Below are 25,462 nucleotides of genomic sequence, written 5' to 3'. Positions count from 1 at the left end.
GCTTGGTTAGTGACGATCCTTGTTAGTGTCATTCGCAGTAACCGCCAGCTAGACCTCTAGGAGATAGCTTGTTGAGCTCTTTTGATTGCATTGTCTATCTTCCCTCGCGATACTTGAATTAATCAATCTCCAACCCTATTAGTGTGTGTTCATTGCAAGTACATATGGATCCTAATCCCTAGTGTTTTGATATATTGAATTACTTTGTTTGTTTAGTTGAATTTAGATTACCTACACTACCTGGCATTTTACACTTTGAAGTAGCTTGATTTTGACCGTAGCAACCTTCCCCCATTCCTAGTGGTTCGACCCTTGACTTACCTCTTTACTCGTATTTAGGTTTGTTAAGTGATTATAAATTTTGTTTGGCTCTAGGGAGGATTAGATAACAACCTAGTCTCCACGCCCTACGTTAAAAGGGCGCCGTTACCGGAGGAATGGCGTAGTTGTTTGCTATTGTTGTTGATTCTATTTCATCTTATTTCAAAAATACAAAAAGATTTTTCTCTTTTAGGATACACTTGTAGTCGTGCTACTAATTATTTCATTGAGATTGTATGCATAGGATAAGAGGAAGGACTTTAGTACCTTTTGATCTAGATATTAAGAGGACAATCGCAAGGATAAGAGTTGCTAGACGTTCTTTGAGTTTTAGCTCTTCAAGTGAAGAAGAATCACAAGAACAAGAACGAGCAAGCATGGGGAGAAGTACCAAGAGTAACATTGAAGGAATTGGGCACTCCGGGTGCATATAAGTATGAAAGCGGGATTGCTCCACCTATAATTCCGGAAAGTGACTTTTAAATCAAGCCGGCAATGATAACCTTGATTGAAAGGCGACAATATAGTGGTGAAACAAATGAAAGTCCCCTCAATCATCTTATGGAATTCGAGAAATGTTGCAACACGATTAAGGTGAGCGGGGTCGCACAAGAATTCATAAGGCATAAGCTATTTCCCTTCTCTCTAATCGAAAGAGCTCAAGAGTGGCTAGACAAGGAAGTCAAGCCTAATTCCTTGAGAACTTGGGACGAAGTTACTAAAGAATTTCTTTCCCGTTTCTTCCGTCAAAAGAAAACGACGGAGACTACAGCTTTGATTCAAAGTTTCAAGCAAAGTCCTAGTGAACGTCTCTATGAAGCATGAGAGAGGTACAAGGAATATCACAGAGAGTGTCCTCACCATGGAATTTCGACTTACCAAATCATTCAAATATTTTATGGTGGTTTGAGTCCTGAAGGAAGGTCAAGTCCTAATGCCGGAGCCGGAGGCCCAATCATGAACAAGACGGAGGAAGAAGTTGTGGACATGATAGACGATGTAGTGAGGCATTACATGAATTGGAAAAAGGGTGAGAAAGAGTCAACAAGCAAAAGTGGCTCGGTTGATCAACTCAATGAAATCAACAATTTGTCCACGCAAATTTTGGACTTAGGGAAAGAGGTGGTTTCTATCAAGGCTAAGCTCAAGAGTGTAACTTTACAAGCACCAATTCTTCCCTCCCAAATTAAGGGGTGAGGTACACCTCCTTACTCTAACACTCTTCCCTCTTCTTGTTGCATGATTAGAAAATGATGGTTTTGTGATTCATGTGGAATGAATGAACATGATGCTTCTATTTGCCCAAATGTTTCTTGTGATAGATGTGATGAATATGATGGAAATGAGAGTGAGCATGTGAATTATGTTGCTATAATGATTTTGGACCTAGATTTGACGTTGAAGGGAATGTTGGGAGTGGGAATTATCACAACCAAGGGAACTATTATAATTATAACTAAAATAGTGGTTATAAGAACCAAGGAAACCAAGGTTCCCGTGGTAACTATAACAACCAAGGTTATAGTGGTCAAAGTCACGACCAAGGATATGGGAATCATAACCAAGGTTACGGTAACAATAATCAAAATTATGGCAAAATTAAAGGTAGGAGTAATTTAAGTAATCAAAGTAGGGAAAATTTTAAAAACAATTCTCAAAGAGGTACCCCACTCGGATTTACTCCAAAGACCCAAGGCTAAAGTGATAGTTTCTATGCTCAACCATCTTCTTCTAGAAGTTGTTTAGAGGATGTCATTGAGAACCAAACCAAAGTTTTGATCACTCATATGTCCATTAGTAATGTGAAGTTAAATGACATGATGACTCATAGTAAGATGTTAGAGAACCAAATTTCTCGATTGGCCAATGTTTTGATAGAGCATGCTAGCCCCTTTTCTTTACCCTCACAAGGGATTAATCTTAAGGAACCGGTCCATTCTATCACCACTAGTGGTGGTAAGGTCCTTGAAGAAAGTGTTTTTAGGATGAGTAAGGAGGGTGAAAAGGAGAGCGATTCGAGCGAGGGGAATAAGCATGATGAGTCCAGCAAGATGAGTGAGAGTTCTAATGATGAGACTAAGGATAAAGAGAGGAAGCAAGATGAGGTATTCAAACCTAAACTTCCTTACCTCCAAAAGTTCAATAGGCACAAATTGGATGAACAATTTGGGAAATTTATCGAGATGTTTAAGAAAATTCATCTTTATATTCCTTTCACTGATGTTTTTGAACAAATGCCAAACTATTATAAGTTTCTTAAGGAAATTTTGAGCGGTAAGAGAGATTTCAATGTGGTTGAACCAGTGAGTTTAGGGGAATGTTGTAGTTCCCTTATCCATAATGACTTACCCCAAAAGTTGAAAGACCTGGTGAATTTCTCCATCCCTTGCAATATTAATGGTTAATTGTTTTAAAATCCCCTTTGTGATATTGGTGCTAGTGTTAGCATCATGCCTTATTTCGTCTTCAAGAAACTTAAGTTAGGTGAGCTCCTTCCAACCAACATGACCCTTTAATTGACCGATCGTTCTATTAAGTTCCCAAAGGGTAAATTTGAGGATTTCCCCCTCAAGATAGGAGAGTTTACTATCCCCGTTGACTTCATTGTGCTAGAGATTGCGGAAGATGACAACATTTCTATCATTCTAAGGAGACCATTCTTAGAAACTTTGGATGCTTTAATAGATGTGAAAGGAGGCATGATTACTTTGTGTGTTGGTAATGATAAGGCAAGTTTTAAGCTCAAATATATGTATGAGTCTCTATCCTATATGCATAAATTTATTGCCTTCGAATTCCAATAATTCCATGTTTATGTCTTCTACTAACGATATACTTGTAGCTTGTGATGATGTTCAAGGTTGTTAGTGAAGAAGACAAGGACTCCTCAAGGCTTGAGAATGAGTTTGAAATGTCTTCTTGGTTTGAGCTTTCTTTGAAGGATGAAGAAAATAGTTCTTCAAGTGGTGGACATGTGGATCTCAAAGCTCCAAAGAGGATGGTTAGTGAAGATAAAAAGGAATTTTCTAAGTCTATAAACGAGGAGGTGATTGACATTCCTCATTGGTTAGAGCTTTACCCTCAAGAACAGAATGATGATTCCAATAGTGTGGATGGTGAGAAACCGTCTACTAGAAGGAACAAGGTAAAGAAGAAGGCGAGATCTTCTAGGAAGAAGAGAATGGAGTTGAAGCCAGAGAGGGTTGCTTTTGAGGTTTCATCATGTATAGTTTCATCTAGCAACAATGTGAAGTTGCTAAAAATTGAAGAAGAGTTGGTTCAATCCACCACTTTGAATAAGGTGGTGTTCTTTGACCCTCCATGATTTGGAGGAAGGGTCAAGCTAAGGACCTTAATCAAGTTCTTCCCGGGAGGCAACCCGGTTTTCTAACTTTTTTTTTTATTTCAATTTTTCTTAATTTTCTTTCTTTTTTTCCTTTCTTTCACTTGTTTTCTATTTTGATTGATAGGTTGAATTCATGGGAATTGGATTATTTCAAGCGAGCATGAGCAATGGAAAGATGTTTCGTGGTTTTTGATGAGAATGTGTTTGATTTTATCGAATTTCGAGTTGAAAGGGTAAGGATTTTTAAGGAGGTAAGTTAGGGAAAGTTGTGCTAAAAATTTGAAGTAAGTTAGAACTGGCAGGGGCACAACCGCGTGAGACTCGGGCGTGGGGGCGCAGCCAGGTTGCACGGTCGCGCACCTAGGCCATGCTTCTTATTTATTTCCTTTTCTTCTTTCTTTCCCTCATTATCACCCTCATACTCACACTCGACCGCACCTCTTTATCACTCTAAGCAAAAACCGAAACCCTAACCCCTTGTTCATCAAGTTTCATCCTCAATTCATCAAAACAATCAACAAAAACATAAATTTCCTTTTACAAATTCATCTTCTACAACAAAAATTATACTACTTTCCTCTATTTTTCAATCTCCAACTCTCTCCTCCATTGAAGACCAATTTGGGGCTTTTTGATTTAGTGGGAATTGGTGGCTAATTCTTGATCAATCTTGCTTCTAGTGTGGTATAATCATCTTCTTTAACTCTTTTTCACATTTTTATATAATATTGTTGCAAGATTTTGATTGTTTATGATTGTGAATAGTAGTAGTATGTATTTTGATGAATTTGTTGATTGAATGTAAAATTTGGTTGATTATTTGTGTTGTTGTTAATTGATTTTGGCTCACATTGTGTTGTTGTATGTTTGTGAAGCTAATTTGGTTTGATTGGTGGTGATTGTGAGAAGTTGAAAATCTTGAATTTTTGTAGTAAGGTGGTATTTGTGTGATTGGTGATATTGGTTAAGGAGTTGTGATATTGGTGATTGGAAGTGTTTTGTGGTGTTGATTGATTGAATATTTTGGGTTGATACATTTGGAGAAAACATCATGTTTAAGCTTGTTCGAGCTTTTCCCTCTAAGAAGTGAAAGACCAACATCACAATCGAAGAACCTTCTTGCAACCTCTCCACTTCCCAAACACGACAACCAACTCCTTTGCCCAAATTAAAAACAATGACCCAATCCACAAAGATCGTTATGCTAAGCTAAAAAAGAACTGACCCTTAAACCCTCTCGACACTATTTTCAACAAGACATGATCAAATTGGGTATAGATGAGGATTTGAGGGAATTGTTTAGCAACCTCCGCATGAGCACTTTTATGAACATGTGCCAATGTACCTACCTTGAGCTAACTTTGGAATTTTTTGCTACAGTTTCATGTAAGGCGATAGAGGAGGATAACTATCGGTTCTATTTTCAACTTTTCAACATTCATCATGATCTTTCACTCGCCGAGTTCAATGCGGCACTTGATCTCAATCCGAGAGCGGATGTCTTGAACCCCGAGTTCTTCTTCAATGAGTATGACCAAAATACTTAGTGGGATAACATCTCGGGGGAAAGTGATTTCATTACTCGTTATGCCTCCATAAGCAAGGTGTTCCAATCGTGTATAAGGGTTCTTCATAGACTTTTAAGATATTTGATAATCCCAAAGCAAGAATTGGGAAAGATGAGTCTATTGGAGCTTCGAATACTTTGGTTGGCTACTAGGGAGGAGTACCGGGATTGATTGAATTTGGGGTACATGTTTTTGAGATATTACAAGGGGTTGCAAAGTAGGGAGTCCATAGATCCCTTGTGGTAGTATATATGGTCACGAGGCTTGCTACCAACCTCCATCTTGTCCACTTCTTATCCTCCTGTACCCCGGTGGGTAGTTCGCGAACCCTCTACCTCGACATTGCATAATTAAAGCAAAAGCAATTTTTGGCCAAAATTGAAGATGATGAGGTGTTTGATTGGCTTAGAAAGAACAAACATTGATATTATCTCCCTAACCCCTCCTTGACTTCTATCCATCTGGAGGATGTGCCTAATGTGTGGCATGTACCCTTGAGTAACCGCTTCCCCTTTGATGATGATGATAAGGAGATGAGATATGAAGAAGAAGAAGAAGAACAACAACAACAACAACCACATCAACATCAACAACCACAACAACAACGATAACAACCACAACAACAACATCAAGAACAAAAACAACACCAATTTGCTAACCCCGATATAGATGCTCTAAGTGCACAAATGAAGAGGATGCAAATTAGATTAGAAGGCATGTACGACCAATACTTTGAGGCAATTTATCATCAAATGAGAGGCATCTCGGAGATGCAACAAGGTACGTTCTTACAACAACAACAATTATATGATGCTAGTATTAATCATGGGGAGGTCTTTCCCGGGGTTAACTATACTTACTTTCCACCCCAACATGGTCCGAAACCATTGAGAGGGGGTGATGGGGTACCCACGTACCCATATTGGCAAGAACCCCCGGGGTCCAACACCGAGACTTGCTCATTCCCCGATGAGCACGGTAACTACGATTACCGTGTTCTCGGTGGGAGCGAGTATATGGGTGATCCTAACTACCCCTATGTCCACCCTGATCATCCTCTACCGCTCGCTTTTCCCGAGCAATATATTTCCCTAGTCCCTTGGAAACCAAACAACTTCAAGGGGCACTATGGTTGGCCATTCGGGGGATGGGATCATTATGGTCCCCCATCTGGGTTCTCCTATGATAGGGACAACAATGATAGTGCCAAGACGAGTGGTAGCTAGTTCCCTTGCTTTGTGCCTTTTTCCTCCATCCCTTATTTTATGTGTTGCTTGCTTTGTATTGATGGGATTTTGAAATGTATTCATGATTAGCTTGGGGGAACTTTATTTGCTTAGGGTTTTGTCTCGGTGGTCAATATTGTTGTTTGAGCATTGCCTTGTTTCCTTTTTGCCTTGATGTTTGATTCTTGCATGTCTTGGTCTACTTTTGATGGTGTTTGTTCGTTGTTTCTATGAGCTTTCCATTATTATTCTTTTTCTCTTGATTATGTTGTTGTTGTGATGATTCCTTGATGATGATGATGCATGTTGTTTGCTCCTATGAATCCAAAACCCTTGAATCCATATCCCTTGAATCCAAATCTTGTAGTTTAGTGACTAGTAGCTAGTTTAGTGTATAGTTCCTTTAGCTTTTCTTTGCCTTATTCTTAATTTTTGGCGGCATAACTTGATTTTTACTTTGTAGTTTCTTTTTATTTTGTTTTTGCTTTCTTTTATTTTGTTTTGAAGTTACTAACCATTTTCTTTTAGTTCTTTTTCTATTTTTTCTCTCACTTGGCTTTAATGTTGATGCTATTGATTCTTGGAGCTTTATGATGGTGGTTGTTCTTTCACCTATTTTTATTAGCATTGCTTGGAAGCCTGGTGAGATCCTTCTTATTTTCCTTCTTTTATTCCATTACTTTTTCTTGGATGCATAGAGTAGGATTAGTTTTAGGAGAATTTGAACGGTTCAAAGATGTATGCTTGTAACACCTTAGAGTGTTTGGTATCGTTGGCGATGTTGTCAATTGATCACTTGTTTGAGGATTGGGAATTATGTGTTATACTTGCATTTTTTATCCTTTCTTTCTTTTCCTATTTCTCCTTTATCTTTGCTTTTCCTCTTTTCTTTTCTTTTTTTTTTTTTTTTTCTTTTTGTTTTTGGTTTGTATAAAGTTTTTGAGGCTTTATTTTTCATTTACTTGTTTCTGTTGTGAATTGGACTAGATACCAACAGACTTCTGCTTTCGAATGAACAACTTCCTATGTGGTAATGGTATGCACGATTTGAGAGTATGCTTGGTTGATTCTAGGATGGCGTATGCTAAGGTAGTTGTCTAGAACTAGGGGGATCATGAAACCTGATTCTACTTGTTTGTGGAATGATTGGTAGTTGCTTCCTAAGTCGATTTGACACCAATAGTGATTTTTTGCTACATCCATGTGAGGTTCATTCTTTTTTAAGCCATGAACATTTACTTGCATGAACGGCGTGGATCCTTGACTATTACGGACCTAATCTAGAATCTTGACTTATGGTTCTCAAGACCGAGGCCGGACCATCTAGGGAGCACAAAAGGCAACTTTTCGGGGTGGTAATTTTTCTTTTCAGGGTAGTTTTCTTCATCTTTTGTTTTTGGGTTTACATTTGCCTACTTGCTAATCATTTGAGCCATAATCCTTCTTTTCAAGCCACATCTTTATATCTTGAGCCTTTTGTTTCATTTTTTTCCATTGTTGGTTTTTGTGAAGCAATTGATCATTATTGTTGGAGATTGGGGTGGATGAGTTTGGAATAAATAACATGATCAAAGGTGAAGGTGTTTAGCAAGCTTGTGTTGTGAATATTTTGTGAATAATAGCAAGTGAATAAATGAAAAAGCCGTCCAAAGTTAAAAAAAAGGCAAGGAAATTCAAGTGCATAGTTGAAAAAGCAGTCCAAAGTTAAACGAGACGAGGACAATGTTTTATGAAAATGAAAAAAAAAGTGAAAAAATGAAAAATGCAAAAAATATTTTGATGTGAATGTCTTTCTCCCTTTTAAGCATTGAGGACAATAATTCATTTAAGCTTGGGGGAGAAGCGTTTACGCTTTTTGTATATATGATTGTGATTATAACTTTGGATAAGCTTGGGGGTGTTGGTGTTTTTGTTTGGTGATTACTTGGTTTTGGTGTTAAGATTTTGCCAATATTTGCTTTACAATTTAGGTATACCACCAAATTTTAAATTTAGCCTACCTTCACCCTTTCCTCCCTTACATTACAACCTAAGAAAGTCCTTTTAACCTAGAGGCTGGGTCACAAATTGGGGGAGGGAAATATAAGTAATAGCCTATAGAGAGGGAATACATAGTCAAGACGTCGAGTAGCCCAAAATTATCTTCTTTTTCGGTTCCTTCGAGGAACTATTGAGATACTCACGAGGGGAAGATTTGAGACTAGTAGGGAAAACGTGGTAAGCTTTAATGAGATGAAGGTGGATTGTGATTAATAGTTCTATAGGCTTAGCATATTCTATGTTTCAATCAACCTTGGATATCTTGGAACGTGCATACCCTTATTTTCTTAAGAAACTTGTTTATTCATTTGAAATGTAGTCATTTGTAAAAGTCCAATTCGTAAAGGTTTTGATTTTACTTCTCTTTTGTTTTCTTTTACTTTTGTAATTTGCCTCATGTTTGTTTGTTGAGAGTTATGGGTTAAGCTCTTAGGAAACCTTTACGAGACCTTACTCATCCTCATAGACGACTTTGGGGTTTAAAGGGTTTGTTGTAGCTAAAAATAACCGTGATTCCTACGTTAGTGAGTCTTAGTGTACATTCTCATCTCTTGTCTTTCTTTTTCCTTTTTGAATAAGTCTTTCAACCTTTTCTTGCTTTCTTTGTTTTGCTCGAGGACAAGCAAAAGTCTATCTTAGGGGAATTTGATGAGTGTCATCTATGACACTCATTTGTTCTCTTTTAGGGTGATTTTAGATTGCTTTTGTAGCTCTTTTTATTCCTTTTTCCTTAGTTTTAATCTTTATTTCTTTAATTTGCATTTTTCTTAGTCTGTTTTCCATTTTCTTGTATTTCTTGGTTTATTTTGCCTTTTTCCCTTTTATTTGTTTGTTTTCATTTATTTTCAGGTGAAGATCGTTGTCCAGGGTTTCCCAAGGTCTCTTTCCAAGTGTTGCACTGCTTTGGATGCTTAGTGTTCTCATTTTGAAGCCCAAGTCTAGTGTTGTGCAAGGTTTATTCTTTCTTACGCTGTACATTTAAGCCGTGGAGGCACCAATTGTGGTGTTGAACCCACCATAGAAGTCTCTTAGATCTCCTGTGTTCATCAAAAGCATCAAAGTGGAGCGCAAGAGGAGTGTCAAGTTGAAGGGGAAGAAGGTTGTCCTGCTCCCAAGCATGGGCGCGACGTAGGCGCGGCCGCGCAGCCTAATGGCGCAGGCGGCAGCCTTATGGAGCGGGCACGCGGGGCTCTGACGCGGGCGAGCCTCTGGTGATCCCTGTTTCGTACCCTCGTTTGCGCGGCTGCACATTTTCTTGGAGAAGGCTGCGCCTGTACGGGTCTATTTTGGATGATCTAACTAACTTCTCTTTGTTAGTTTTACTATATATAGATTTTTCTTCTATTTTTAAAGAGACAAATAGATTAAAGAAGTTGAGAATTAGAATTAGGTTTGATTTTCTTAGAGGGAGAAACTCTAGTTCTTAGATTTTTAGAGAGAGAAACATGAAGATTTATGGTTGATGATAACTACATTAGGTTTGATTTCAAGAACATTTCCTTTGATTTGATCAAAGCCTGTAAGCATTTTCTTTACTTTTATGCAATCTTTAGTTTTTAATTTGAATAGTTTTGTTGATTGTTCAAGTTTATTAATTAGTTGATTGAATTTGTTTGATTGATATTATGATGATGAATTTGATGATTAGTGTAGTTTTGTTCTTGATTTCTTTCATGGATTGTGAGTAGTTTTCTTACTAGGTATGTGGTGAAGCATGTATGAGTGATGGATCAATGCTAATTGGGGAATTTTGATTGATTTAGCATTGTGATTAAATTGGTTGATTAATTTTGTTCATGTGTGTGATTAATTGAAGAGTAGCTAATTTTGATTGACATACTAGATTGCATTGTGAGTCTACTTTGATACGGACAATTGATTTAGCTTGGTTTCGTTCCTTGTTAGTGTCTTTCGTAGTGACCGTTAGCTAGACCTCTAGGAGATAGCTTGTCGAGCTCTTTTGATTGCACTGTCTATCTTCCCTTGCGATACTTGAATTAAATCAATCTCCAACCCAATTAGTGTGTGGCCATTGCAAGCCATGTGGATCCTAATCCCTAGTGTTTTGATATATTGAATTACTTTGTTTCTTTACACTAGGTGAAAAAATGCATTTGGCAGCGGTTCAAACCCGGTCTAAGGCACCGGTTTGAACCGCTGCCTATGTGAGGGGTGCCAAAAACCAAGTTTTTGGCACCGGTTCAAAACCGGTGCCATAGGGTGGAATAGGCACCGGTTAACCGGTGCCAAAAAGGCCCACTAAATTTTTTTTCAAAGTTTTTGGCACCGGTTAACCGGTGCCAAAAAACCCCCAAAAATCAATTTTTTTTTTTTTTTTGTTTTTTTTGCTTAAAAATTAAATACACTAAATTAAATAAAAACACAAAATATAAATCAAACATCACAATCAATATAAACGATTCTGTTTAACATATAATCAATAAAATTTTACAGCATAGATCAATAAAAAAAATTACTTATAAATCAAAAAAATTTACAACATATAAATAAAAAAAAACTACAATATAAATCAAAAAAAAAATATTACAACATCAAAATCTAAAAATCCCCATATTCTTGATTCTTGATTCTTGGATTATGTATACCTGCGCAAATTAAAACATCAACAATAAATTGATTAAAATGAACAAGCTGCGAAAAAAATAAAAAAAACCCAGAACAGTTAAAAAAAGAATTAAACCCACAAAATAAATAAAATTAAATTCGATATAAAAAAACCCAGAAAATAAATATAATTAAATTCGATTAAAAAAAACCCAAAAAATAAATCTAACAACATTCGAATAAACCCAGAAAAAAAAATTAGAAATCGACAAAAAAAATTAAAATCGAACAAAAACCCAGAAAACAAAAAAAAAATTGTATTCGAAAAAAAAAAATCAAAATCTGAAAAAAAAAATCAAAATCAAAATTGATTAAAAATTTGATTAAAACAAACTTGAAAACAAAAATAAAATAAACCCAGAGATTGAAAAAAAAATGAAAATCGAAAAAACCTTAAAATCACGAAAATAAAACCCCAAAACCGCATACAACTTGAAAAACAAAATCAAAATCGAAATTGAAATTGAAATCGAAAAACAAAATCAAAATCGAAAACAACACAATCAAATTTGAAATTGAAAAACAAAACCCAGAAAATCACGAAAAACAAAACCCAGAAATTGAAAAAAAAAAATCCAGAAATTGAAAAACAAAACCCAGAAATTGAAAAAAAAAATCGAAAAACGAAAATAAAACATTGAAATTACTTGAAAATCGAAAAAAAAAACCTGAAAATCACGAAATCAAAACCCCAAAACCGCATGCAACTTGAAAAACAAAATCAAAATCTAAATTGAAATTGAAATCGAAAAACATCAAAGTCGAAAACAACATCAAACCGCGGTTTTTGGTCTTCGATTTGTTGTTATCTTCCATTTCTTTTTCGTCTTCAAGTGATAGAAAGGAAGAGGAGTTTCAGAAATACATAGAAATGGTGAATTGGCCTGAGCAAGAAGGAAAGAGGAGGAGAGGAGGAGAGGAGAGAGAAAGAGGCGGAGGAGAGGAGAGGAGAGGAGAGAGAGAATAGGGTCATTATTTAGGGTTTGGGGTATATAAATGGGCGGGTTTTTTTTTTTAATAATTAAAAACTGGTTCAGTTAGGCACCGGTTTGGTTAGGCACCGGTTTAAACCGGTGCCCTTTTTATTTTTGGCACCGGTTTGAGCTGAACCGGTGCCATTTCTCTTTGTTCAAAAACTTGCTCATTTTTAGGCCGGTTTTTGGCACCGGTTTGGCCTAAACCGGTGCCATTAGGGGGGTGCCTATTTGTATTTTTCTACTAGTGTTAGTTGAATGTAGATTAGCTACATTACCTTTTACACTTTGAAGTAGCTTGACTTTGACCGTAGTAAACATCCCTCATTCCTAGTTGTTCGACTCTTGACTTACCTCTATACTCATAATTAGGTTTGTTAAGTGATTATAAATTTTGTTTAGCTTTAGGGAGGATTAGATAACGACCTAGTCTCAACCCCACGTCAATAGCTAGCCAGGCCTTGCTAGCATGTGCTGTGACTAGCAAGCACCAACAACCTACAAGCGTACGGGCTTATGAGGGTAGCAGTAGCGAGCAGCAGCATGGCGCACCAAGCAAGCCCACATGCTGGCAGCTCGCAGCAGGCCTGCTAACAACGCGCACTAGTAAGCCCGCAATAAGCTCCAACTTGCGAGGTCTGGCAAGCCCTTCGAGGCTGCCTTGATGCTGGTAAATGGTCTTCCACTTGGCGCACGAGTATTAGGTCTGGTCTTTCTTGGGGAACAAGGAGGGCCGAGTGGTCCTCCCTTATGGTCCTTACCTAACCTTTCCCTGTGAGTGCCTTTTTTTATTTGATTATTTTTTATTTACTTTAAATTTATTTTTGAATTAGATATTTAGCATTTATTTCTTAACTTTGAAAAGTCCGACATTGATGTAATATCAAAAGGGAAGAGTTGAACTCTATAAAGGCATTTGCATTGAGAAAACCTAAAAAAGATATCATCTTGTTAGTAGTGTTAATATTACCCTAGCCGATAATATTAACAAAGTTTGGGTGCTTGGGTTGATTACCTGGAGGAGTTGCGTTTGAGGCTCTGGCTCCATTCATGAATTCGTGTTTGTGCTAAGTGGAAACAGGTTTCAAAGGTATGAACGTCTTTTCCCTTCTCTTTCTCTCTCTCTCTCTCTCTCTCCCTCCCCTTTATATGTTTATTGCTTTATTAATTATATGCATGTTTTGCTCAATCGCTTTAATTTGTGCATGTGGTCCTTCGGCGAGTTTTGGTTCCGCACGGTGTTCACACATCGTAAAACCTAACGTCGTATCACGAGTCTAGTGCATTTAATTTTTGCTAATAAAAATTAATTTAAGTGATTTAAAAATAGGAAAAATAATACACTTTAATAATCCCACCTATTGTCGATTTACCTCTAATAATCCCAACTAAGGTTTTTGTAATAATCCTAACTATTGGGTCAGTTTGCCTCCAATGGTCCCAACCGGTCAACGACGGGTCAATGACTTGTTATAATAGATGACCATGACACGTGTTAACACGTGATTGGTATTTTAAAAAAATAAAAACATAAAAACATAAAAAAAAACCCCAAAATACCAGCAGCCCAGTTAACCACCTAACCCCCACCAAAACTGACATGCATCCCCTCTAACCACCAAAATCGGACTACCGGTCCTCTACCACCCATTTAACCTACCCGGCCCCGATCTCCGAAACCACTACCCAGCTCACCTGGACAAGAAAAACCACTAACCTAACCCACCGCGACCCCAAAATAATGATTGGATAGCCTTCGTCGTGGCCTATATTTGTGGCAATGCACCCCGACCCCCTAACTTTGCCGGCTAGGACTCCTCTCTCGCCGGGAAAGTCCTGCCAGCTCTCCTCCCTTCGTCGCCGCCGCCGTGAAGGATTTGCAACCGCATTTATTTTGGACATCCTAGCTTGTGGCCCGATCTATTTCAGTGGGTGGCTGCCACCGATCCTTCGTCCACCACTGTTCCTTCGTCCACCACCGTTCCTTCGTTGATGTCGCCGGTGACTTGGGTTTGGTGATTTGGTTAGATAAAGAGATCGAGAGATTGAAGAAGAGATATAATCAAGCAATTAATTAGGTGGGAAATGAAAGAGTGTGTTAAGGAGAAGAACGATCGGCCGTTTTTTAGTGGTTCAGGGGGTTGGCCTACTGATCTCTGGCTAGATTAGGGGGTGGAGTTAGGGCTCCAGCGAAGTTAGGGGGTTGGGAAAGGGTGGCTGAATTTTTTTAATTTTCTTTTGAACTTTTTATTTTATTTTTAATTCTTAATTTTGAACCATTCAAGTGTTGAGACGTGGCGTTAAAAAAAAAATACCTTTCAATAGGTAACCGATTTTTTGGGACTCTTAGAGGCAAACTGACCCAATAGTTAGGATTGTTAAAAAAAAAAACCTTAGTTGAGATTATTAGAAGTAAACAACAGTATTTGGGAAATTTAAGTGTATTTTTCCTTTAAAATATATTTAAAAATCAGCATTAGCAACCTAATTAGATTAGGATCTCGGTTTTATTAGATAAAATCCTATTATTGATGATTTGTGATTACGAACCTTGATATTGACTTAAAAATAGTATTTTTTTTAGGTGAAATAGATGTTCTAAATCAACCTTTACCAACAAAGTGTTAATAAATGGGCTTTTTGAAGCCAAAATCTACCCAAAATGTGTCTTTTTAAGGGTTTTTTGTTTAGAACGAGAAAATCTTAAATCCATAAACCTTGATTACTTATTCCATATAATTAATGGATTATGCGATTGATTATGACATTAATCTACTGCATTTATATTCCATAGTAAGTATGTCTTGAAATGATTTGGTTGCTTAATTTGGATTGCTTTAAAATTTGCATAAACTTGGAAATTGTTCATCTTTGCAATTAGATTGTTTGAAATGAATGAGTTAATGTTCAAACGTGATTTTTGAACCCTTGAAATAGTCAAAGATGGAATCTTTAATGGTTGATTGGTTGAATCTTGACTTGCTATGAAATCCAAAATGAACGCACTTTGAGTTTTAATCAGTATGTAAATTGATTAAAATCATGAATAATGTTCATATTTAGGAAAAATTGACAGGAATAATCCCAACTTTGCCCGATTTACTCAAAATAATCCCAACTATAAATTATTTATAAATAATCCCAACTTTATACCTCGATCTTTTTTAACGGTCCTGAGTGACTTAAACCTGCTAAAATAGTGAAGTCTTCATTTGTTGACTGTTGGACTTTAATTTCTCTCCTTATTAACGCCATATCATTTCTTTCTCCCTCCCAAGTCCCAACTACCCCCTCTAAGATCACCTCACCAAAATTTCTCATGTTTAGCCATAAAAAAAATTAAAAAAATAAAATTGGCAGCCATAATTTGTTTCAACCATAATTGTACTTCCTCATACAGCATAAGGTCTAACTACTTCATTATGGTGGTCCGGGAGGCAAAAGTTGTCAACTTTTAAGTTGAAATTACTTCTTTAGGTAAGTAGTATTCCACTGAAAAAATTCACAATTAGTCTCCTACACATTAAAAGTCCCTAATTAATTGCAAACATAAACCTTAGTTTCAACCCAATTCAATTTTTTATGGTCAAATAAATAGTTAATTAAATTAATTGAACTATAATTAAGAACAAAAACACACTTATCGGCCATTTAGGACAACCATAGAACTTCATTCTAATATTTACAACATTTTAGAACAGCGTCATGCCCACAATTGCAGTTCAAATTTGGTGAAAACCCCACAACAATTGTTAAGGAAGAAGAGCCTAGAACCTAAATGCCTCCTACTACCCTTTATAATTCATTAAGGAAAGAAAAACAAATTAAAAACAAAGAAAAAGAAAAAGAAAAGGAGAACAAGCAAAAATGCGAAAGGTTGGAGCGAAAAGAGAGTCAGAGCAAATAAAACAAATAGGGGGGGTTGTTTTTCCCAACTAACGTTTAATTAAAGGGAAATTAATCTAAATTCAACTTCTTATAACTGTTGGGTGCCACGCCAGCTACAAACCGGCTATAATAGGTGCATTAACTTGTTGGGACCAAAAAAAAAAAAGATTGGGGTATAAAGTTGGGATTATTTAAAAATAAACCATAGTTAGGATTATTTTGGCTGAATCGGGAAAAATTGAAATAATTTTTGTTAATTTTTCCTCATATTTATGCTTGAATATTGTTTTTCATTGGAAGGTTGAAACATTCAAATATACATGAGTATTTGTTTGATTAATTACTTTTCATTGGATGGTTGAATTAATTTATTCAACTTGTTTTGTCAAACTCATAATTAATTTTAATCTTAGGATAAATTAATCATGAGACAAGCCCTTGATTTTTTATTGCATCAACTTAGCCTAAAATCATTTTAAATAATAATTTTGGTTTATGCACTAATCTTGGTTTATGCAACAATTTTGGTTACACGTATATAACCCTTCAGATTAATTCGTAGCCTTAGTTCGGTTATGCGATTGGGTGACCCGTTGGGTTTAGTCAAGAACAAGCAATGATATTTCTATTACTTGACTTCACTAAATAATTAGCTACCCTAGTTAATTCCAAACCCTCTATAGAAAGCATACACTTGTTCAAAAGACACCATTCCTTTCAGCTTGAGTGAATGAGAATGAATAAAATCTAGATAGCTGGGCGGTTTGTAATTTCTGAGGGTGGAAACAACTCGAACGATATGTCAACTGAGAGCATCCTTTTAGTTACTAAGGGTGCCCAAGCGCGCGATATAGCTATAGTTTTAGACTTTTGGGAAGAGTTATTGCAGTTAGTCCTAGTGCCTTATGCCTATTTACATGATGTTTAATTATAAATAATTTTGTATTGACGATTAATGTGTTAAATGTTTGTGTATCTTTACAAGGCTTAAAGAGTTAGCAATCTACTTTTAAATTAGTGAGGGAGTTGTAAAAAATATTGAGTTCATTCAAATTAATAATCTAGGAGACTAAATTCAGTGGAGAAATAAGGTCCTAAGGACGAAAAAAAAAGAAAAAAGAAAATAGATGTAGAATGATTGTGTTTGTCAATAAAGTCCCAAGGCCAATCAACCAAGCATGCCTTTAGCTTGATATAATTAGTAAAAACTTGCACATTTTTGCTTGAACCTAGCTAAGAGTCACTGAGCTTGTAGACTATCTCAATATTCATTAACCCCATGAATAGCTTACATGCTCTAGGATAATCGCATTCGAGTCAAATTTTGTAGAGTCTATTTGTAATTTTACAATTATCCTTAGATAATCGTATTCATGTCAAATTATTCTGAGTCTATTTGTAATTTACAGTTAATGGCCATTAACATGAGTCAAGTTGGATATTTTTTGTGAGTTTTGTGGGCATAACTTGACATAAGCTTCATGAACGGCTTCTATGAATCTAGCAAGAATTATATATCAATAGTAATAACTATTAGAAAGAAAGAATAACTAGGTGATGTTAAGTCCATAATAGCCTCTAAAAAGATTATTTTCTTTAAAACTTCTATGTTCAAACTAAAACATTATTGCTAATTGTGTTTAGTTGATCTCAAACACTACAAAAAGGGAAAAAAGAAAAATGATGAGTAGTATAAAGTAGTATTAAAATGTATTGTGACATGTTGCAATGTGAGACTACATTAAAGTACCAAGAAAAGCAACTTTACACATTATGAGGAACAAGACACTACTATTTCAAAAAAGTTATAACGTAAAAATAGTGATAGCAGTAACATCACTAACATATAATAATTGATTAGTATAAAACATATGATAACGACATCGCAACAATCCAAATGGTTCATGAACTATGAAGATACAACTGCAAATTATTCAATACAAGGAAGGGTTCTATAGAGGACCAACTAATTGTTCCATTTGTCGCTAATTCTGTGTTCCTAAGGTAGCATGCTAAAACATATGTTTACCCAATCAATAGGGCAACCATGAACTTCCTTAAGTAAGAAAAAGAGAGTTAAGCAAAAATTACTATAAATAAAGGACAATAACCTATAATCAATCTAATTCAGGAGCATTTTCCTAAGAAATTGGATCATAATATAAAGAGGTTATTAGAATTTCTGCATTTCGAGAAGTTAGAAAAAGTTGTGGTATAACCCTTTATAAATGCCGAAAATTGTATACAACTTTCAATCAAAAACTTAAATTACACATGAACTTCCAACCTAACTTATACACTCTTGCTACTTAACGTATGTGAACCACATTATGATATATTAATATTACATGATTCTCCGAGACAGTCATGGCATGGTAACACCAATTTTAATCTCAATCTGAACAAATAAATACTCTGTACTTGGCTTTATATTGAAATGAGATTGGGATTTTTCCTAAAGAGTTTGCTTAGGTAATTTAAACAAGCTCACTGAAGTGCTTGAACAAGCCCTCCTTTGGTTTAACATTTCTTACAAGTTGGTTGATAATTAATTTGCTAATATGCTCAAGGTATTTATTCAAATCTAACTCACTGCCTTGTTGATTCTTTCGTATTTAACTCAAATCCATATTCTATTAAAAAACTCTTAATGAACATTTTACGATGATGCTGGAAAAAAAAATCAAATTGTTTCAATTGTATTTCTTCAAATCTAATTGAACCAATTGCATCGATACTCAAAACTAAACAATAAGATAGGTTGTTGCACAAACACCTGAATAGGAAAGGCAAATTATTTTAAGTATTAATGCAGATCATGCAATTGGTAAAATATCGAACAATTGAAAACTTAAAATTAGGAACCTAGATGCACGACACTATATAAAAATGACAGAAAATAAGAAGAAGAAGAAGAAGAAGAAGAAGAAGAAGAAGAAGAAGAAGAAGAAGAAGAAGAGGAGGAGAAGGAGGTAATACAACTGTAAATGCGACCCCATATGGGTTTTAGCTTAATTGAAGTATGCAATTGTCGCCTAAAAATTAGCTACTGAAATAGAGCCATAGACTCTCTCAAATGATTTGGACACAAAAAAAAAATCACTATTCAAATAATTTTCTAGAATACCTTAAATCAAAAAATTAAAATTAACAATTAAATAAATTCGAAAATATAGGCTAGAATATGAGCAAAGAGATGGAGAATATAATGAAAGATGAGAGGATGTTGGTATTAGAGAATAGAGAAACGAAGAAACATTACTTACGCTTGAGTGGAGATGATGAAACAACATCCACAGACGATAAAGAAAGGAAGGGTCAAAATGTATCAAAATTTTAAATCAGGATAGGTATGTAAATACACATTTTTAGGGATATTATTGTCTTCACACTGTTCATTCGAGTATATTTATACTTTTTATAAGGTAGGAAATTGTAGACACCTAATTGACTTGGTGCAGTAGTGCACAAGTACAAGCAATTTAAAAAGGTTAATTACTAAAAAAAAGCTTACATGCTTAGGGGCAATGTGTTGCAGGCCTAGGCAAAATAAAGGAAGATGTTCAATTAGACATGAAATTAAATTATGAGTTGCTAAACATATGCTTAGATTTGTTGAATTAGTTTATAAGATTATCATTAATGATTTCTTCATAAAATGTATCTAAAACCTTGAATGTCTTCTTAAGCCTTGAATATTGTCCTGGTAGCTAGCCAGCCTATGGCAGGGAAATAATGGGCAAAGAATTATATCATTTACAAGGCTGTGAAATATAATCCTTTTAAACTCTTCATCATCATCGTTGTACCTGTGACATGCTATCGATTATTAAAACTTGTTACTCTCTTGATCTCAAACTAGTAACTCCATTTTCTTCGTTATCTTCAAGACTAAGCTAGTTATTGATCAAGGATCATATATATAGAGACAACAAAGTATTTTAAAGTTTTCCCTCGGATAAGTTTACATAACAAGTTTATAACTTGTGATAGGAGGAATTTCAATGTTTTTACTTTGTGTATATGCATTACCTTACATAATTACTAATATTATTATTATATGTAAATTGTCAAACATAAGGTCATGAGAAGTAATATGTGTGTTACCTTTGCCAAAAAGCGAATCAGCATATATTAGAGCTTGAGAAACTCATTACAACCTTGCTCAAGTTAGCGGATTCTCAATCTGAAGCAGAATAAAGACAAGGTAGATACCTTACTCATCATGCTCAATGCTTATTCGTGTTGAATAAGCCTCCAATTTCTTGGACTAAATACATGAGAAACACGTCATACGTACCTTCTTAATTTCTCCAAGATAACCATGGTTGTAAGCAAAAGCTAAGTCTAACCCATTATAACTCAGCTTTTGCGAGCCTAACTTTGGTTGTCTATGACAGAAGTTTAGATCTTATGTGTATAGGACCTCTTTTGTCGTCTTGGCAAATTGAATTACCTCAACAGGTACACTTTCTAATCTCAAAGACAAGACTGTATCATAGATTTTAGCTTACTCAGCAAAGTACACGTGAGTTTTTGAGAGGTCAAATTGGTATGAGTTTTCGATAAGAGGATTCCCTTTAGCTAGGTCCATGAGGGGGATTCCATGGTTCATTATCTTAACTTTTAGAAAACAAAGATAACAGAGGAAAATGCAAGAAAGACTAATAGTAGTATCATGCTTTATCTTTGAATTCAGCTTATGCTTCTTAGAATAATCCTTGAACAATGCAACTATTACAAGTTTGATGTGTATACTTGTAGCAATAGTTACGTAATGACTTGATACACTACTATAGATTTATAGTCATCGAAATTATGAAGCTTAGGAAACCAGGGAAAACGACTTTGCCTCTATTGAATAGTAAACTTGATTGTAAATTTTTAATTATTTTTTTTACTAGCAACTAGTTGAGTACATATGGGAAAATTGGTAGTCATATGAGTGACACGTTACACTTTGTTGATACATAATGTGACATCTGTAGTATCATGTTATTAGTGATCTAACTGTAATATGTACTGCTTATAAGAAAATCAACAAGATGATAGCTATGATTTTCTTATGATATTAGAATATTTGTATAATGGTACCTAGCTTCACGTATAGAAATCAACTGAAAACAATTACTTCCTCTGTTCTTTTTTACTTGACCTGTTTCTTTTATCACGCTTTCCAATGCAAAACTTTAACGATTAATTTCTTAAATTCTCTATAAATAAAAATTATAAAAGTTATATATTATGATAGTACTTATTGAGACGAATCCAAAAATATCATACATGAATATATTTTTCCTTACATATTATTCACAAAAGATGAACAAAGGAGGGGTGGTGAATAGTGTAAAAGTCAAAGCGGGTCAAGTAATAAAGAACGGAGGAAGTACTTTTATGTGGTGAATGGTGATAAGAAAAGATAAGTTTTGAGCATACAGGATTATTTTGTATACAATCATGTTACAACAGAGCAAATATGTACAATTAAATTAATATGATCATATTATTGTCATATTAAAGATTTGCAATCATACATACATATATATACAACACAACAGCGATACCTAAAAATAATTTAATGAAACTACTTTCTATCTTCTTAGTCTTAGCAGAAAAGGTATAATATTGTAATATAAATACATCATAGAGCAACATTTGTCACACTCACATTAATCCAATCTTGTTAAAATAGCTAGCATAAATGAAATCATTCCTAAATAATTAAGATTAATTAAAATCAATTAAATAAAATCTTGTAAAATCAATTTAATTTACATGATAAAACTAATCAAGAATATAGTTTTACTACTATGTTCAGATTCTTTTTTACAAAGTAACTTACATTATAAAACAAGCAAGTAAATAGAGAAGATACATTTGTAAGCCCACTTAACTAGTTTGTGTTATATTATAATAAATTAAAGGAAATATTAAAAACATATAATGTGTAATATAATATACATGCATTTTTTTTATATTATTTGTTAATGTATAAAATATTTTAATATATATCATTTCGCGTGACGTAAATATTGTATTGACAAATTATACATCAAATTTGTAAACACATTTTATACACACAATAGTTAGTGTTTAGGTAAATGAATATTAACACGATATGTAACCCTTAACATATTTATGAAAAAGAACACTATATGGATACAAATCTATAAAAACTTGCAAACCTACTAATTGAGCATTGAGATATGGGTGTAAGTTAATCCTTGTCCAATATTACCGTCGTTGCGGAGAAGAGTGCGACAACAACCTACCGAAGGCAGAGGGGGAACGGAGGAGGAAATTCCGAGAATTTTTGTTCTCGACTGCCATTCTTTTCGGTGTACTTACTGTAGCATTTACAGAAAATCATCCTTGAGAAGTACCCTGGGTTGATACTCTTCTTGCTACTGCTTTAACTGGTGTTGATGCTTATGAGAATCTTTCTGGTTTAGCTAGTGTATCGGGCGATTACTATCATGAGCTAATCTTTAATGGCAAAGAAGAAGAAATTTTCTAATAATTCTTCTATTGTTAATACGGATAGCATATTGGCAAGCATTAAGAACTCATAAGCTTCTTCTCAAGGTAATAGGAAGACCATGGCGGCAAAATCGATGGGTTTAAGATGTGGTGACGCGGGAGGACCATGAAAATATGCTTGCGACTAATCGAACTTTGTGTAATCTTGAGATAACTAATAGAGTTGTAAATCATACGATTACAGCAGAAGTACCTGTCCTTGCTGATGAAACTCATAAGCTTGATGATATGGGAGAAATTGAAAAGGTTCAAAAGCCTATTTAAGTAGCTGAAAATGCTGGAAGAGGAAAGTCAGATCAGAGGCGACTTGACTTTAACGGGCAAGCACCTGCTTGGTCTAGCTTTTTGCAACGGTCTCTTCTGACCAGTAAATGGGTGGCGTTTCAATTTGTGGCTCAGATTGTAATAGATGGGAAAACGATTGCTCCAATGTAGAAATTAGAAGTTGCTGCTATGAGTAAGAAGTGGCTGGCCTCTATTATCATGTATGTTGTTGGTGATACCTCTACTCTTACTGTTATTAAGAGGTATGTCTCATCTGTCTAAGATCAGGTTCAATTGCCTAATATTTTTCTACATGATGATGTATATTTCTTGATGCAATTTCAATCTGTTGAGCATAAATATTTGATTTTAGATGGTGGCCCTTACACCTTTCTTAATAAGCCTGTGATTATCAAACCATGGTTTGCTAATTTTAATTTCTATGAAGAGATTCTGAAAGTTATTCCTCTATTGGTTAAGCTTCCTAATCTCCCTCTTAATTTTTCGAGTGCTGATTCTAAAGTACATTAGGTGTTCCTCTATTTGCGGATGATTGTAATACTAAATAGTAGAGAGTGTCATTTGCTCGTATTCTTGTGGAAATGGATGTCACTAAGACTCATCCTGATCATGTATGGATAGAGGATGAGTTAGGTGCTTAATTCAAGCAATAGGTAGTTTATGATTGGAAGCCTTCCTATTGTTCTAAGTGTAATATGACAGGGCATGATTGCTCGAAGATTACTAAGGTCTAGAAACCTGTTGCTAAGCAAGCTGTTAAATAGAGTTGGGTTCCTAAAAGCAGCAGCAAGTTCAGAAACCTCCTTCTATTCCTGTTGCAACTCCCGAACATCAAACTCAACCTGTGACCCAATCTGGCCTGGTGCAGATGTGGGATGGAGGGTTGTCACTAAGAAATCTAAAAATAGGGGCGTGCCTGTAACACCCCATCTAAAATAGAAGGCGAGACATTAGCGGAAATAACGTCGAGATGGTAATGTCACTCTAAAGGTTACTGAAAAATAAAGGAAATAAATGAATAATCGATATAAAAATATTTAAGTGAAAGAAAACTCAATGAAAATAGAAAATTTCAAATGAGGTAGAACAACCTTAAATCCAATTTTCTAAAAAGATATGGTCTAAAGATTATATAGGGAAGTCAATAAAACTATTAATAAAACAAACTAAACACTCTTCTCTCAGCCTAGACTCAACAGAAGCTACTTTTCACCGGAAAATAACATTTAGGTTCCACAATCAGTGGGGAGTAACTAGCAGTTCTCCCAAATATAGGGATGGTAGTGGTTCGGGTCAAATGGAAGACCCGCCCCATCCCCGCCCCAATGGGGCGGCTATGGAGGGAGGTTTGGCGGGTGACGGTGCGGGGATGGGTATAAAAATTATACCAACCACGGGTGGTGGGGAGGGTATGGATGTTATAGCAGACCCCCTCCAAACCCGTCCCACCTAGACCCACCTCGCCCTGCTTAGACCCGTCCCTTACCCGCCTAATACCCACCCTAAGAAGAATCTAGAATATACTTATGAAAGGCCCAACACCCAAATGCCCAAATACCCAAATCATTAACCTAATTTTTGTATTTCCTCTACAGACCTTACAGCCGCTATTTGTCTATCTTCACTCTCTTTCGAATCCTCAAGACCTCACAGCTCCCTACCTCACTCATTCATCTTCTTCCTTGGAGTCATGACCTTGCCTCTATCACCATTGTTGTCCAGTTCATCTTGACATCTTCTTCCCCAAGGTATTTATCTAGATTCTTGATTATTATCGTATTTATTTTGATTTTCTGATTGACTTTGAATTCTAATTTATTATGGAACAAATTGATCCTATATTAAAGAATCAACACTTTGTAATTTAATTGTCGATTTTATATTGATGTTGCATTTTTTTTTTTTAATCTAAGAGGTTAAGATGTGATGATTATTATGATTATATTAGACAATTTATAGGAATGTATTAATTTGAGAAATTCTAAAATAAATTTACCAACTAGAATGAGGAACCTAATTAAGAATAATTAAAAAACAAGATTTGTACAAAGTTAGTAAACACAGTAGATTTTTACCTTGTGAAAAATCAGTAGGTTAGTTATAATAAATTGTTATAATAAATTCATGTGATTATTTGGTGGAATAAATAATAATGAAAGCATGAATTAGTCTAAGTTAAGGATATTCCATTGTTTTGTAGTGCTTATGGGTGGTGGTTACGGTAGATGTTCGCATATAATTAGTCTAAGTTAAGGATTATTTATTTTACTCATATATATATATTCCATTGTTTCAAGGAGTAATGACATCAAACGGTGGAAATGGTATCCCTGATATCTCTAAGCCATCAACGTGTGCAAGTTGTACTCCGATTGCATTAGATGATGAAAATTACTAATATGAGTTATATATATTTTGTAGGTGAGTTGAAGGAAGTGCAGAATCAATGGTTATTGGAGGAACTAGAAGATGGAAGTGATACCGAAGTAACCGGAGTGACCGATTAATTTTACATGCGTTTGGAATTTATAACTTTGTATAATTTTATGGACTTGGATTTGTGAATTTTTCTAAGTATGAAACTGTATAATTAATGAGTTTGTAATTTTTTGGTGGACTTTGTAATGTTAAATCTGTTAATATTTTTGT

At 35.2% G+C, this 25,462-nt stretch overlaps 1 long non-coding RNA gene and 1 other non-coding gene across 2 annotated transcripts; one reads left to right on the top strand and one right to left on the bottom strand.

The window, feature by feature from the left end:
• Positions 1 to 1,084: 1,084 nt before the first annotated feature.
• Positions 1,085 to 1,190, bottom strand: LOC145560942 (small nucleolar RNA R71). Its single transcript, XR_014093533.1, has one exon. It is a non-coding gene; the product is annotated as a small nucleolar RNA R71 (small nucleolar RNA).
• Positions 1,191 to 24,280: 23,090 nt separating this feature from the next.
• On the top strand, positions 24,281 to 25,462 carry LOC145559644 (uncharacterized). The gene is made up of 2 exons (XR_014092825.1): positions 24,281 to 24,561; positions 25,235 to 25,462. It is a non-coding gene; the product is annotated as an uncharacterized LOC145559644 (long non-coding RNA).

This window comes from Chenopodium album, chromosome 9, assembly GCF_948465745.1.
Source record: "Chenopodium album chromosome 9, dcCheAlbu1.1, whole genome shotgun sequence".
NCBI classification, from domain to species: Eukaryota; Viridiplantae; Streptophyta; class Magnoliopsida; order Caryophyllales; family Amaranthaceae; genus Chenopodium; species Chenopodium album.
Note: the sequence above shows the minus strand (reverse complement) of the source record. Positions and strands in the feature narration are given on the sequence as shown.